The sequence below is a fragment of the Triturus cristatus genome, chromosome 2_1 (genome assembly GCF_964204655.1).
Source record: "Triturus cristatus chromosome 2_1, aTriCri1.1, whole genome shotgun sequence".
NCBI lineage: Eukaryota > Metazoa > Chordata > Amphibia > Caudata > Salamandridae > Triturus > Triturus cristatus.
Genome location: NC_140581.1, coordinates 433,928,661 through 433,944,544, shown reverse-complemented (window position 1 = coordinate 433,944,544; position 15,884 = coordinate 433,928,661). Strand labels below are relative to the sequence as shown.

General features: G+C 43.8%; 1 long non-coding RNA gene across 2 annotated transcripts in view; it reads left to right on the top strand.

The window, feature by feature from the left end:
• LOC146865421 (uncharacterized) overlaps nt 1–13,687 on the top strand; it is a 249,525-nt gene extending 235,838 nt beyond the window's left edge. For both annotated transcript variants that reach the window (XR_014976637.1, XR_014976636.1), the window contains one exon: nt 13,484–13,687. This is a non-coding gene — a long non-coding RNA (uncharacterized LOC146865421). The remainder of the gene's footprint in view (nt 1–13,483) is intronic.
• Nucleotides 13,688–15,884: the final 2,197 nt, after the last annotated feature.

The window sequence follows — 15,884 nt, the reverse complement described above, 5'->3', positions numbered from 1 at the left end:
GTACATTGGATCATGGAAGGAAATGGGATAGGGACATGGACTTGGATAACAGAGGACAGGAGGGACATGGAGAGGTGCACCAAACTGACCCTGCAGGGCAGGCATCAGGGTTTGCAGCAGCACAATACACCACACGGGAGTGCAGCACAACAATCCATAGAAAGCAAGAGGGAGGGGACAGGACCATGCACATGGACAACAGAGAACAGAGGGGCAAGAGGCAATGGTAGCTAGCTGACCATAATGGACAGACAGGAGAGAAAGCTGCAGCATAACAGACCATAAAGGGCAGGAGGGACGGATCAGGGGCATTACAATGGAACAGACAAGCCAGGAGGGAGGGAGTAGGGCTGGGGGCAAGGGGGCAGGGCAGGAGCAGCAAGATAGCCATGGAGGTCAGGCAGGATGGGCACTAGAAGCAAGACACACCATGAAGAGCAACAGTGAGACTGTGATGGCATACACACAGACCATAGAGGGAAGGTGGGAGGGGGTCAGGGGCAGCTAACTGACCACACAGGGAAGGTGGGAGGGGCCATGGCAGCACAGAAGACCATGCATGGCAAGTGGGAGGGTTAGTGGCAGCACAATGGCTATGATGGGCAAGAAGGAGGGTGGAGGGGCATGCACAAAGGACGATGGAGGATAGAAGGGAGGGTCAGGACCTGTGCACAGACAAGAAAGTTCAGGGGAAGGGACCTCACAACAGACCACACAGGGCAGGCAGGAGGAGCAGCTGCAGCACAACAGACCAGGGAGGGCAGAAGGGTGTGGCAGTACAATGGACCATGTAGGACAGGAGGAAGAGGATAGGGGCATGGCATGTGGACAGGCAGGGTGGCGGTGACAGGGACAGGTTACAGTCATCTGACAATGCTAGGCAGGTGGGAGGGGAGTGGCAGCTCAACAGAACACTCAGAGTAGATAGGAGTGGCAGGTCCATGGGACATGGTGGGCAAAAAGGATGGAGCAGGGGCATGCACAAAGACATCGGAGGGCAGGGGGAAGGAGAATAGGGGCAGCAAGCTAAGCACGGAGTTTAAGCAGGAGGTCAATGATGGGCCATAGAATTGGGCAATGGAGGGCAGGAGGAGTGGACTGGTACATCATACTGAGGGCAGTGGCAGCACATCAGACCATGCATGGCAGGAGGGAGGAGGCTAGTCCATGGATTCACACAACAGAGGATAGGGAGGAAGGGGATGGGGCAGCAAGCTAACTGTTCAGAGAAGGCGGGTATTAGGAACTTTATTGTTTTTAAAACATTGTGTCTGTGCGAACTACTTAAAATATGAACAAGTATGCAGCATAATCTCACTTTTATTCAGGAAGAAGAGGACGTTTGTGACTGTGACTCCGGGCTCACTTGGCAGAAACACCCCCTGACCCTCCACCCCCTATCGCAAAATGTAATGCCCGTGAAAAGGGTAGGTGAACACAGTGTTATATAGAACATAGTCCTGAGAGCACGATTGAAAATGAAAACTAGATATAGTGTATGGTATAAACTATGCACCAAAAAGTGTGATATAAGATGAACCGGGCGTGAAATATAATATGCAATACATTGTGCGCAATGACAGATTCATTGGAGAGCGCGAGATAGCACAGGCACTAGCGCGTGCTATGCGATATGCGCCTTGGAGTGTAATATGCACAGGGCAGTGTTGTGTAACCTAACTAGTCTCTAAAGCTGTAATATAAAATATGTGCTGGGGAGTGTAAGGTTGCATATGCACTGTGACAAAGATATGGATCCCAGATTGTAATATGTATGGCATAGCACTGTGCGTTATAACATAGGCATCGAGAAAGGCACGTTAGATGGGGCAATATAACCCGTGCGAAGACAAGTGTGGCATGACATATTCACGGGGTGGTGTTACAGTGCACATGGGCTAGAGAGTGTCATAGCATATGCACTAGCTAGTGGAATACAACACAGAGGTGTGTGGCACACGGCAGGCAATGGTGGGTGTAACACAGCATTGGGCTCTGTCAGGAGCGCGCTGTGACTCTCAAGTGATGTTCGTCCCCTTTCCAGAGAGTAAAATAAAAAGTATTACACATCCGGCAGTGGATGTGTGTTTTATTAACCGTGAGGGGGGTTTCTTGCATAGTTTTGGTCGAATTTTTGTCGAATCCCCTTTGAATGGCTTGGTGTGCATGTGTATTAAATGTGCCCGTCAATAGCTACCCAAGTTTGTATAAATAAACGACAAGGGTGTCTACCGGGATTAGGCACGGTAGGGCATCAGACATGTCAGAGCTTCACTAGTGGTGTAAATACATTCCACGTGGATTCATTGCATGCATAGTCGCCTTTTAATGAATATCACGCAAATCGTCATGGTGATAGGTACGTACGGTTTGTCCAGCATGTCCTAGGTGTGTCTATAAATATATATTTTTTAAAAATAATAAAAAACAGTGGCCGGCCCTGGGGATTGGGGTCAAAAAAATATAATTAGGAGACTGGCCCTGGGGGATGGGGTCATCAGGGCCAATAAATTAGAATAAGAAGGGGAACCAAAGAGCCCCCCTTCTTAAAAAACTAAAATAAATAAAAGACTGGCATCGTGCCGGAGGCCATGCCCCCTCCGTGCAGCACTCTGCAAACGCGCCCCCAACAGGTATCTCCAGTATGCGCCAGGGAGCTGCGCTGCAGCCAGGTGTTCTGAGGCCAAGCCCCTTTTTACACCTCTCTGCAACGCAGCTCTGTGGCGCTTACTGGAGGTACCTAGTGGTCTAGTTTGACCCTAGGGACCCTTAGGATTCAAGGGGACTTAATCTCTCAACTTAGAACAGCCACAGGGCGCGTTTACACAGTGGTGAAGAGAGGGGACGGGGCCTGAGGTGACGTGTGCAAACACGCACTATGGCACGTTTTAAATTGGGGATATAATTTCCCTTCAATACTGAGGGCCCCTGGGGGCTAACTAGCCCACCAAGTGCTTCCAGTAAGCGCCACTGAGCTGCATTGCAGAGAGGTGGTCCAGGCCGTGCCACTTTTTACACCTCTCTGCAACGCAGCTCTGTGGCACTTACTGGAGGTACCTAGTGGGCTAGTTGGACCCCAGGGACCCTCAGGATTCAAATGAACTTAATCTCCCAACTAAAAATGGACACAGGGCGTGTTTACACAGTGGTGAAGGGAGGGGACGGGGCCTGAGTTAACGTGTGCAAAAACGCCCTGTGGCCTGTTTTAAGAGGTAGTTTTAATCCCCATGCCCTCTTATATACTAGGGGCTTACAGAGGAGGTCATGCTAATCACAGGGGGACCCCAACGCATAATGTTCCCTAGTGTATGTAGGTGTTTTCACTGTATTCTAAGTGTCTTTTAACATAGCACTGGCTCTAGGACTGGTTAGTCAGGCTCAGTTACCACCAGTATCCGTCTGAAAAAGTTGAGGGTACAGGATGATTTTGCAACAAGGCTTCTTTCTGCTCTTCTTTTTGTTCTTTCTGCACGTTATCCTTCTTCCTGCACTTATCTTCGTATTTGAGGACTTCTGTTGCTTCTTTCTGCACTTCTTTTGTTTCTTTCTGTGCATTTTTTCTTCTTTCTTCACATGTCCTATCTCTGTAGGCATAGTTAGAAATTAGCATTTAAAAAACCTTTGAAATTCACAGAAAAAACCATAGGTTTCAGGCACGTTATAGTTAGGAATTAGCATTTAAAAAACCTCAGAAATTCACTGAAAAAACCATAGGTTTCAGGGGTGTTATAGTTAGCTGGACTTTTCACTTGTACAAAACCATTGAAATTCCCCCGTTATAGTTAGTTCAGCTAACTATAACTCGGGCGCCCGCAATGCACTGCTGATGACGTCACATATTACATCACTCATGACATGGTCAGTGACATCACTCATGACATCACTGATGACATCTCAAATGACATCACTGATGACATCACTGATGACATCATCCAGTGAATGTGTGTTTTTCTGAAAATTAAATATGTTTTATATATGTATATCTCAAGGTCGATGGAAGAATAAATGGGTATATAAGTGTCTAAATGGATGATTTGTTTTTGAAAAATTGATTGTGTAACTGACTGATTAAGTGTATCATAGTGAATACATGGCTTAGTGAGTAATGTTTAAATATGTAAATATCTGTATCAGTCTCTCACTTTGTGTATAAGTGGCTGCATGGGTTGGTGAGTAGCTACATGGGTGTCTATATAGGTTATTAGTTGGTTTTTTGAGTATCAGTCTGAGTGTCTGCATGGTTCGGTGGGGGGTATTACGTAGTGCATAGGTGCATGAATGAGTGACTCACTGTTTGTATGTGTTGAACACAGCATGTGTGCAGGACTGTATGGGTGGATGAGTGTGTGTATGGGTGTGTTAGTGAGTGAATGACTGTCTCAATAGTGTCTTTATGAGTAACTACATATGTTTTAAACTAGTATATGTGACTATTGGTGTATATATGTGAGTATATGTGAGAGTGAGAGATTGAAAGAGTTCCTGTATGAATAAGTATGTGTTTCTATAAGTGATTGTTTAAAAGACTAAGTATGTGTAAGTTTCCGTAGAAGTAAGTATGGTGGTGTGTGTATAACTGTATATGCAAGTAAATGTATGTTTGATTCTTTATTAGCATGAGTGACTATGTGTGTGAGTAACTCTATGGATGAGTGGCATTGTGTAACAGGATGTATAGGTGTATGAGTACATATGATGAGTGAGTACATGTATGAGTGACTGTATAGGACTGTTGGTGAATGAGTGGATGTGTATGTGGATCTTAGAATTACTGAAGAGGTTGTTGTAACTGGTATTGGTATGTCCATTGTTTTTAAAATTTTAGTCTCTATTTTTGAATGTGTGTATCAAAGGTTATATTAGGGTGAGAGGAGGTCTGCCACTCTATCACAAGGATGATGTCATCAGTGATGTCATCAGTGATGTCATTTGAGATGTCATCAGTGATGTCATGAGTGATGTCACTGACCATGTCATGAGTGATGTAATATGTGACGTCATCAGCAGTGCATTGCGGGTGCCCGAGTTATAGTTAGCTGAACTAACTATAACGGGGGAATTTCAATGGTTTTGTACAAGTGAAAAGTCCAGCTAACTATAACACCCCTGATGGTTTTTTCAGTGAATTTCTGAGGTTTTTTAAATGCTAATTCCTAACTATAACGTGCCTGAAACCTATGGTTTTTTCTGTGAATATATATATATTTAGATCTTGGTTTCTCCTCAGATAATTAGTGCTAATTCAAGTTCTGCACTTTTCTCTTTTCCTTGTTTATAAAATTAGTCTCTGAACCTTCAATTAGTTGTCGTCTCACTTTTTGTTAATTTCGTTTTTTCTTTTAAAAACTGCAATTGACTGAATGATGGAATACTCTTGAAGACAGATTCAAAACCTGGACTAGGTCGGCAAAGGTTTTCTCACAAAAAGTTCTGGTGCTTCACCTTCTGAATACTCAAAACGCTACTCACGGAATTCTTCGAATCTTCTCTGAGACACTTACTTCAGCTTCCGAAAGTGTCTCTAAACGAAATACCTCAAAACTGACAGGCGCGGCGGGAAGACGCTGCTTTCGCCTCAGGAGATTCAGTTGAAGTGCGAGGAGCGTTAATCACTCGCGCGCACTTGTCTTTCTGCTTCCTTAGAACACTAGACTGCTCACTTTTCGGATCCCAAGCGTCGGCGGCCATCTTGAAAATCCCGCGATGGTGAATCTGGAGCACCTTGAAAATTACTCGGTCCAGTAACCTCCGCCGTGGATATAGCCTTCTCCACCGAGGGTAGCAACTGATTCTATGGTATTTCTTTCCTCTATTGCTGCTCAGGGAGATGGTCGCTGCACTGATTGGCTGATTCCTGACAGTACTCCCCCCTAACAGAAGGCTGTCCCCCTTGGGTTTGTTAGGGTTTTTCTCATGGAACCTTTTTATTAATTTTGGTGCATGGACATTGGAACTGGGTTCCCATGATCTTTCTTCTGGACCAAATCCCTTCCAGTCAATTAAATAGAACAGTCTCTTTTTTCTAACCTTTGAGTCTAGGATCTGATTTATCTCGAATTCTTTCTCTGAATTTATTTGAATTGGAGGCGGAGTTGGACTCAACCTAACATCTGGAGGATTTTTCTTTAATAATGACACGTGAAAGACTGGATGGATTTTTAAATGAGAAGGTAATTGGATTTTAACTGCTACTGGGTTCACCATTTTATTCACCTTGAAAGGGCCAATAAATCTGAGTTGGAACTTTCTATTTCCTTTCAATTTTAAATGTCGAGTGGAAAGCCAAACTTTATCTCCTTTTTTAAAAACAGGGCCTACTTTTCTTTTCTTGTCTGCCTGAATCTTGTAACCTTTTTTTGCCTTCTCTAAATTTCTTCTGGCTATTAAAAAGGAGTCTTGCAATTCCTGTGCTAACTGTCCTGCTGCTGGGACTGTCTCGTTCTCTTTTCCTAGGAATACACTTGGGTGCCTCCCATGATTTAAGCAAAAAGGTGTGTACCCTGTTGAACTATGGATGGAATTGTTGTATGCAAATTCTGCGGTCCAAACCAATTCTGACCACTCTTTTTCCTGATCTAAAAGATACAACCTTAAGTACTGTTCTAACTCTTGGTTGACCCGCTCAGTCTGCCCATCGGTTTCTGGGTGGTAACTCGTAGAATATCGGGAGTCTATTCCCAAACTTTTAGTGAATGCCCTCCAAAAATGAGAGACAAACTGGGTTCCCCTATCTGATATTAGTACCTTTGGAATCCCATGGGCCCTCACAATATGTTGTGTGAACAATCGTGCCACCTGGGGAGCGCTGGGAATACCTTTTAGTGGTACAAAATGGGCCATTTTTGAAAATGTGTCTACAAATACTATTATGGTGTTATTGCCTTGACTAGGGGGAAGATCAACTATAAGATCCATTGTGACTGTATGCCATGGATGAGGTGCGGTGGGCAACGGCATCAATAACCCATGTGGAGCTGACCTACTCGTTTTTCCCTTTACGCACCTTTCGCAGGTGGAGACGTATTGTCGTATCTGAGTTTCCATGTTTGGCCACCAAAAGGTCCTCTTGATTAGTTCCTTAGTCTTTTGTATTCCTTTATGACCAGCCAATGGGTCATCATGGCAAGCATGCAAGATTTTCTCTCGGATTTCTTTTGTTGGGATGAAAAGAAGTCCTTGATGATACGGCAATCCTTCCTTGACAGTTCTTTCTGGAGCTTCTTTTAACCAGGCTGACAGTTCTGCAGCTGAGATGTTTCTCTTAATCTCACTTTCTAGCTCATTGTATTGAATTGTTAAAATGAATTTTTCTTTTGGGATGATGGGTTCTTTGCTGATAACTTTCTCCACTGATTCTGTTTCAATTCTTGAAAGAGCATCCGCTTTTCCATTTGCCATTCCAGGACGATAGGTGATCACAAAATTGTAGTCCGCAAAATACAAGGACCACCTTAACTGTCGTGCTGTTAAAGTTCGAGCCGATTTCAAAAACTGCAGGTTTCTGTGGTCGGTAAACACAGTAATCTTGTGACGTGCACCCATCAAGTAATGTCTCCATTCTCGAAAAGCTTCCTTCACTGCCAAAAGTTCTTTATCTGCGATTGAATAGTTGATTTCAGCAGGAGTTAATTTTTTCGAATAAAAGGCCACTGGATGTAGCTGGCCGGTATTTTTATGCCGCTGGGATAAAATTCCACCTATGGCAGTATCTGAGGCATCTGCTTCGACATAATAGGGTTCCTCTGGGTCAGCATGTAACAAAATGGGTGCTGAGACAAAAGATTGCTTCAAGAATTGAAAGGCCGAATCTGCTTCTGGTGTCCAATCAAATGTCACTCCCTTTTTCAGCATACGAGTTATTGGGCTGACAGTAGTTGAAAAATTCAAAATGAACCTTCGATAAAAGTTTGCAAAGCCCAAAAAACTTTGGATTTCTTTTACACTTCTTGGGGCCGGCCATTCTTGCACTGCTCTCACCTTGGCTGGATCCATACTAACCCCTTCTGGAGACAATATGAATCCCAAAAATTCCACCTGGTTCACATGAAAAGCGCCTTTTTTCTAGTTTGACATAAAGGCTGTTTTCTAACAACCTTCGTAAAATGGTTCTCACATGGGACACATGATCTTCTTGGTTGTTTGAAAAGATCAAAATATCATCAATGTATACTACGGCAAATCTATCCAAGAATTCGCGCAGTACGTCGTTCACAAAATGTTGAAATGCGGCTGGAGCATTGCATAACCCATAAGGCATTACTTGGTATTCGAACAATCCGTAGCGAGTTCGAAATGCTGTCTTCCACTCATCTCCAGGTGCCACTCGAACTAGGTGATAAGCACCTCTAAGATCCAATTTCGTATAAATTTTGGCCTCCTTCACTTGATCCAACATCTCGGATACCAAGGGTAATGGGTAACGATTTTTTACTGTGACTTGATTAATGGCTCTATAATCTATGCAAGTGCGAAGTTCGCCGTTCTTCTTTGGGATAAAGAACAGGGGCGAAGAGACTGGGGACTTTGAGGGACGAACAAATCCATTGGCTAAATACTGGTCTAGGTACTCTTTTAAATGAGCATTCTCTGCCTCCGTTAGAGCATATACTCGACTACAAGGAAGGTTCGCTCCAGGTTCCAATTCTATTCGACAGTCATATGGCCTATGTGGAGGTAATTTTTCAGCTTCTTTTTTATCAAACACCTTGGCCAAGTCTCGATATTCGCTAGGAATTTCTTCTGACTCTGTCATACAGATGCTGATGGGGGCTGACACCAAACAAGCTGCTTGAGATTTCTCAATACCCCTGGGATTTTCACAAAAGCAATTTGCAGTGCAGTATGATGAATTCATTACTACAGTCCGTTGACTCCAATTTATTTGGGGGTTGTGCTCAGTAAGCCAAGGTATTCCCAAGATAAACTGGAATTGGGGCGCATCAATTAAACTGAAGGTTATTTGTTCCTTGTGACCATTCAATCCCATGAGGAGCAATGATTCTGTTTCATGGGTAATGGGGCCTGAAGACAAATTTGTTCCATCAACAGCTCTTACAGCTTCTAAGATCTTCTTTTTAACAAATCGAATTCCCAATCTTTTGGCACTGTTTATGTCACAAAAATTACCGGTGGCTCCCGAGTCAATCATCACCGAAACCTCTGAAGTTCTTGTGTCTTGAAACCGGATTGTGAATGGCAAAACTAAGTGTGGAACTGAAGTTTGCAATGTATTTGCCACTCGTTGAATGGTTGGAGTTGACTTAGCCTCTGCTGCCATCAGAGCAACCCCTTCTACTGATGGAGCCTGTCTTTTACCTGTGGTCCTGTTTTAGGCCTTTTTGGACACTCCCTAACAAAATGTCCTGACACTCCACAATATAGACACAATTGATTCATCCTTCTCTTCTCTTTCTCCTCTTTCGAAAGTGGACCACGAATTGCTCCAATTTGCATTGGTTCGTCGTTCTGAGCGTTGTCTGAAGTTTTATGAATTTCACTTTTTACTCTGTCAAACCTGGGAGGAATTGGACGAAAATCTCTCCTCTTTTCTGACCTTCGTTCATTTAGGCGATGATCAATCTGCAAAACTAGATCTATTAATTCTGTGATTTCCGAAGGTCTACCAGGAACTTGTGCTAAAGCATCCTTTAATTCTTCCTTCAATCCACGATAAAAAATTGCTGCTCTTTTTTCATTTGGCCAATTCGTCTCTACTATTAATTTATTGAAGTGGGCAATATAAGCCACCAGGTCACGATTCCCTTGTCGTAGATCCAACAGTTCGTTATCTGTTGCCTGAGCTGCAGTTCTGCGATCAAATATTCTTAAAAATTCTGCCTTGAAATCCTGAAAGTTATATAACATGGGATCATTTCTGTTGACTATAGGCATAGACCACGCTGCTGCATCACCAGTCAGATACGACAATACGAATGCCACCCTAGATTGTTCTTCGGAAAATATTACTGGGCGACACAAAAAATGTAGTGAACACTGAGTGAGGAAGATTTGAGCTTTATGCGAATCCCCCCCCCAAAACGCTCTGGTTGTGCTAAAGGAATGATTGGGGAAACTGCATGTATGACCTGAGTTGATAACCCTACCGGTTGAGAGACACTTGGAATACCTGTTGCCCCTCCAGAGGGAGACCCTGCTGAAGCTACTAACTCCTCCATTCTTTGTTTAATCTGCAAGGACTCCTGACTGGATCTACGTAATTCCTCTCTCAGGACTTTATTCTCTTCTGCTGTGTCATGTAATTGCTTTTGCATGTTCTCGAGTATGGTTGTTAAAGTTTTCAAATCTAATCCTTCGGTCATTTCTGCTCAGGTGGAAGTCTATTTCTTTTTTGGGGCACTTCAATCTGTCAGGTTCTTCTAGTCGACTTCCTCAGGAGCAGAAGATTATTTCCCAAATTCCCTCTACCAGTGCTTCCGGTCTATGTATTCTAATTACATATTCAACCCAAAACACTAATTGGGGGGGAAAGGGGAATTGGGACAAGAGAGACTCCTCCAGTCAGGCGCTTCTAGTTCACCTTTCTACTCTGCTCTGCTCTCAATCGTGTTGAAGGAACACCTGTAACAGATTAGCATAACAATCTTTAAGAAACACAATCTCCTACTAGTTCTTTCTTTTACTCTCCCTCACTACTTCTTTAATCTTCTTTACCTGTTATTATTTGGAGGATAACTGCTCTCTATTTTGATGCTTTTTTCAGAAGTCGTGGGCAGACACTGCTACGCTTGCGTCTTGCTTGCTGCTGTTTCTTGTTTGTGCGCTGGTATAGACTCCTGGTAATGTTGGTTGCTAGATACATATATATATATATATATTTAGATCTTGGTTTCTCCTCAGATAATTAGTGCTAATTCAAGTTCTGCACTTTTCTCTTTTCCTTGTTTATAAAATTAGTCTCTGAACCTTCAATTAGTTGTCGTCTCACTTTTTGTTAATTTCGTTTTTTCTTTTAAAAACTGCAATTGACTGAATGATGGAATACTCTTGAAGACAGATTCAAAACCTGGACTAGGTCGGCAAAGGTTTTCTCACAAAAAGTTCTGGTGCTTCACCTTCTGAATACTCAAAACGCTACTCACGGAATTCTTCGAATCTTCTCTGAGACACTTACTTCAGCTTCCGAAAGTGTCTCTAAACGAAATACCTCAAAACTGACAGGCGCGGCGGGAAGACGCTGCTTTCGCCTCAGGAGATTCAGTTGAAGTGCGAGGAGCGTTAATCACTCGCGCGCACTTGTCTTTCTGCTTCCTTAGAACACTAGACTGCTCACTTTTCGGATCCCAAGCGTCGGCGGCCATCTTGAAAATCCTGCGATGGTGAATCTGGAGCACCTTGAAAATTACTCGGTCCAGTAACCTCCGCCGTGGATATAGCCTTCTCCACCGAGGGTAGCAACTGATTCTATGGTATTTCTTTCCTCTATTGCTGCTCAGGGAGATGGTCGCTGCACTGATTGGCTGATTCCTGACACAGAGATTTGAGGAATTGCCCATTTTATTCCTGTAAGAAATTGGATTTGGATTTGGATTTGGGGTAGGTGACTATTCACCTCAAGAAACAATCACAACCGTTGTCAGGGTGTACCCTCAAAGTTACTAAATTAACCTGAGCTCAGCCCCCAGGTAGCTACAGCACAGACCAGACAGGCTTATCTTAAATCAATGTGTAAAGTATTTATGCAGTACAAAACAACAATAAAGTCAAATTACAAACCAATAAAAATATCAAACCAAAGAAAAATAGAGATACACTTATTAAAAAGAAAATGACACCAACATGACAAGAATCCAATAAGGGGAACCAGAGATATATATTTTTTACGTTTTAAATAGGAATAGCGCTAAGAAGCATAAAGTTCCAATGATAGTCAATAGGCATGGTAGATTGGGACCTAGGTGCAATTTGAGGCTGACCACCATGGAACTTCGGTCAGACACACCAACCATGTTTGTCCTGGTCTAAGATTGTACCTACTGACTTTAGTCCTTTAATTCCCAATCCACCAGAGGAGTACACTTTTAAAGCCCTGCAAGATGACAGGGAAGGCACTTAGCGACTCACAGAATGTCATACAGGGCAGAATGGCACAGGGCCCAGTTCAGGTCAGTTGCCACTTGTCAGCTAGCAGTTGCAGGAAAGGCCAGTTGTAGATTGTTGTAAACCTGTAGCTTGAACAGTAGATTAGCCTTTTAACCCTTGGAGTCCCCTTCTTTGTCCTGAGTACAAAAGTCCAAGTCCTTCAGGACTTCTCTCCTTCAGGGATTCTCTGAGGTCACAGAGAGCAGGACTAGTCCTCTTCTGTTCTTTCTCAGGTCCAAGTGTGTTCTGAAGTGGGTTCCTGGAGATGCCGCAGTTATGGCTGGCACAAGCTAGTGGGTGGGATCGAGTCCTGGGCACTCCCTAACCAAATTGGGTAAAAGTGCCCCGTGCCAAAACTAATTATTTTTGGCATTTTTAACAAGGCACAATTCTTTGGCCACGCTCAACTTGGGCTCTGATGGCTGTGGGTCTGTGTGGAGGTTTACTTGGGTAATTCTTGCACCTCCCACATTTAACAGTAAAATCCAGTTTGAGGTAGCCACTATACCCATATTAAACCCTGCGACAGAAGTCTGGTGGAATCAAAGTAGGGATTTCAAGCAACCAACGGTGAATTAAAAAGAATTATTTTGGCATCATGTTTCCCTTCCTTTCAAGTGCGCCCCAGTGTGATATGTGCAACCCAGAAACAGATGTCTGGTGGGACAAAGCAGGGTTTATCGTCAACCAAAGAGCAGATATGCAAGAACTGTCTTGCCACCCTGTTCTCTGCCTTTCAAGTGCGTTCCAAAGTTTTATATGTAAACCCAGCAGACCTTTCTTTTTTTTCTTTTTTTTCTTATTATTGAGAGCAAAGGAGACATACATGAAACAAAAATAAATTACAATGTGGCCATTACAATTTCATAACTAGGAGTTCATATCATAAGCAGGAAGAATATACATATAACTAAATCAATAAAGGAAATTGAAAATATATACTTATAGAAAAATCACATTGTGTCATCATTGTTATGTAGTAATCTATGACAGATGGAATTACATTTCATCAATGAGCGTACACCTCTACTTTTAGCCAAAGCCTTCTCTCTTTCAAAAATCTCCATTACAATAGGCCTCCATTCTGCTATACTACTGGGTCTTGGAGAGATCAAAGCCCTTGAAATGGCCAATCGTGTAGCAACTAAAATGATACCATCAGGGATCGCCATGCATAGTCAGGTTCTGCCTTAAAGCCCAACATAATTTCCTATGTAGTAAAAGAGTAATCCAACCCAAGACGAGTCTTACAAACGTGTCTAATTCCCTGCCAAAATGTTGATAGCAATGGGCATGTAACAAATGTACAATGTTTGCAGTATATAATCCGCATTTTGGACAGTTATCCTTATTGCTCGCCCGTCTTCCTTCTTGTTGTCCCCAGCTGGCTATTATTTCCGGGGTGTAATATAACATACAGATCGTCCGGAACTGCTGTGGCTTTAAATTAATTGAGCAGACAGCCTCCTCCATAGCTGCCAATGCATTATTTACAACTATTTTGGTGATGTCTACCTTCAACACGTTGCTCCATTTTGAAGCCAGCTGGAGACATGGAGAGACATGGATCACCTCTAACCTGACACAGATTTTGGTATGTTGTATGTATTACATTTTTCCGAGGTATCTCTTGTAAACATGTCAGTACATCATATGTCTCTACAGACTTTACCACTTGTGTTCTCAAGTAAAAGTCTCTAAATTGCAAATATTTATAATAATATTGATGTGGAATTGAAAACATGGTTTATAAGCTTTGAAATGTTTGAAAGCCATTGAAATCATAAAGATGTCCCAGTCAATCAATCCCATACTCAGCCCACATTCTTGGGACACTATCAGGAAAAATCTTGGGAGTGATGGATTATCCCAGAGGGGGAATCTATCATGAAAAATTGGCAGGGAGTACCTAGCCAGGATTTCACGCCAGATAGGGACTAGATCCCTGAGAGTCTTAAAAAGAACTCTCTTGAAATAATTTGGGTCGTTAGTCCGATAAAGAAACCTGCGACTATCAAAACCTAAAAAAAAATGATGACTAAAATCTTGACCCTCAGTTGAGAGAAGGCTGTGCAGGCGGCCAATGAACGCAACCCAACAGTATAGTTTGAAGTCAGGAAGCTGGAATCGACCTTGATTGTGTGGGAATTTTATAAATTTTATTGCGCGCCATGCTCGTTTGTACCCCCGTACGAAAGTGCTTATTGCGCCTTCCAATTTTTTTTTTTTTTTTTGAAAAACCTTTATTACAGTTTCAGAGACTTACAAGTATGGGCCTACAACCAACAGGCCGGCCGCTAATGCACACTATAAGCATATACACATCTTAACAACCACATCGGTGAAGCAATAAGAGAGCTACTGGAGTGCTAATCAACTCAGCCAGCCGCAGCCGCAGTCCATAGACAAGCAAAGAAAGGTTTCATATTTTTAAGGAAAACGAAAAACATCACACACACAAGGCAGAGGAGGTCAATAGTAGTAACATGTGCTCCTCGTATCGAAGGGGTAAACAAACCCAGGGAGAAAAAGGGGGGGGGGGCAGGCAGAAGAAACCAAATGCACATGTCGCAGGAGCATAGAGGAATGCGCGGGCTAGGGAGACAGAGCAGCATCCATCTCTCGCGTCTGGGGCGGGGCGCAAATACCTCCACGATAGGAGTTCCAGGGACCCCACACCTTAATCCACTTCCCAGGCTTGCCTCTCGCCACATACACCGTTTTCTCTCTGAACATACACCAGTCCATGTGTTCCTTCCACGCTGAGACCGTTGGTGGCCTCTGGGAGCCCCACAGTTGTGCAATGTCACGCTTCGCTACCATATAGTCCAGAGTCACCCACTGCGTCTGCATCACATTGTAATCAGTCGGCTCCCAGACATTCAGCAAACATCTCCGTGCCTCCGGCAACAAGGCAACATGCGTGACTTCTTCTAACACCGCATGCACTCTACACCAAAACCGAGTCACCTCCGGACACTCCCACAGGATATGGAGGAAAGTCCCCAGTAGTCCACAGCCTCGCTTACACAGACCATCCACCGAATACCCCATACGCATCAAACCAGGCCCCGTGACGTACACTCTATGAAGTATCTTAAGCTGGACGAAACGCAAGCGGGCCGGGATAGCCACCTCTTTCGGGGAGGCCACCGCTGACACCCAATCCTCGTCGTCAAGTTCCAAACCGTCGGCAATCCATGTCTCCCGCAATGAGGTCAGCAAACCCATTCGATCATTGATAAGCTTCTTGTAAATCAGCGAAATGGTGCTATCCGGCACATAGCCGTCCAATACTCTATCTTCCAACGGGGAGGACTCCGGAATAGCCGCCACGTCCGGGAATACGGAACACAAGGCGTGATGAACCTGAGCATACCGAAAGTATTCCCTATCGTTCAACTGATATTCGGTTTTAAGCATGTCAAACGTCTTAAATTTCCCTTTCGTCCAGAGATCCCCTACCTTGCTGATACCAATCATATCCCATTTCTCAAAGCCTTTCGTAGTACACAGATAACCCAAACGTCGGGAAGCGTACAATGGCGTTGCCCGAGTCAAGCGATCCCTCCACCCCATCGCCGCATTGGCTGCATGCCACACCTGCACCGCGACCCGCGTCGGGCCTGTCAATCGCGCATCAAGGGACCCCGAGTATAGTGCTCGATTATAATCCCCGCTTGGCAATAACAATTTGTCCATCTCAAAAGCCGGGTTCAAAGCAGGCCCATACATCCCGTGATTGACAGCAGCCAACTGGGATGCCCAATAATATCGTTTAATAT